Source organism: Penaeus japonicus, unplaced genomic scaffold (genome assembly GCF_977035675.1).
Source record: "Penaeus japonicus unplaced genomic scaffold, GWHDUDI00000001_assembly GWHDUDI00000004, whole genome shotgun sequence".
In the NCBI taxonomy this organism is placed as follows: domain Eukaryota; kingdom Metazoa; phylum Arthropoda; class Malacostraca; order Decapoda; family Penaeidae; genus Penaeus; species Penaeus japonicus.
Genome location: NW_028234406.1, coordinates 23,214,716 through 23,215,262, shown reverse-complemented (window position 1 = coordinate 23,215,262; position 547 = coordinate 23,214,716).

Below are 547 nucleotides of genomic sequence, written 5' to 3'. Positions count from 1 at the left end.
ACTAAGAAGGAAACGGAATAAGCTCATACAGAAACCTCTCGTTAATCTAACTATCATTAAAAATAGGGCGACAGAATTTAGTCTTAAAATCCGATACTGATACTCAGCTCTCGAAGATCTTAAGATAGACCAAATGAACGACCAATTCAGTGAGACAATAAATGAAGCTGCACTTGAAATAGGGGGTAAAGACGAAAAAGAAAAGTTCAGTATGCTTTCGGTAGAAACAAAAAAGGTTATGAAAAAACGTAGGGGACATGAAAATAACATCAATCAGAGACAAAATGAATTGGCAGAGCTAACTAAGGCGATAAATAGGAAGAAGAAAAATGTGCACAAATTAAAATACGAAAAGTAAATGAAGCTCTACTTTCGGGCACCAGCGTTAAGACAACAAAGAGGAAGCTCAGAATAGGGAAAAACCAAAAGTATGCAGTAAAGAGACCCAATGGAAAGGTGAAATGCAATAAAAGTGAAATTATCAAAGTAATAGATGACTTCTATTGCGACTAATACCCCTCAAGGGATCAACCACGGACGGAGGGAA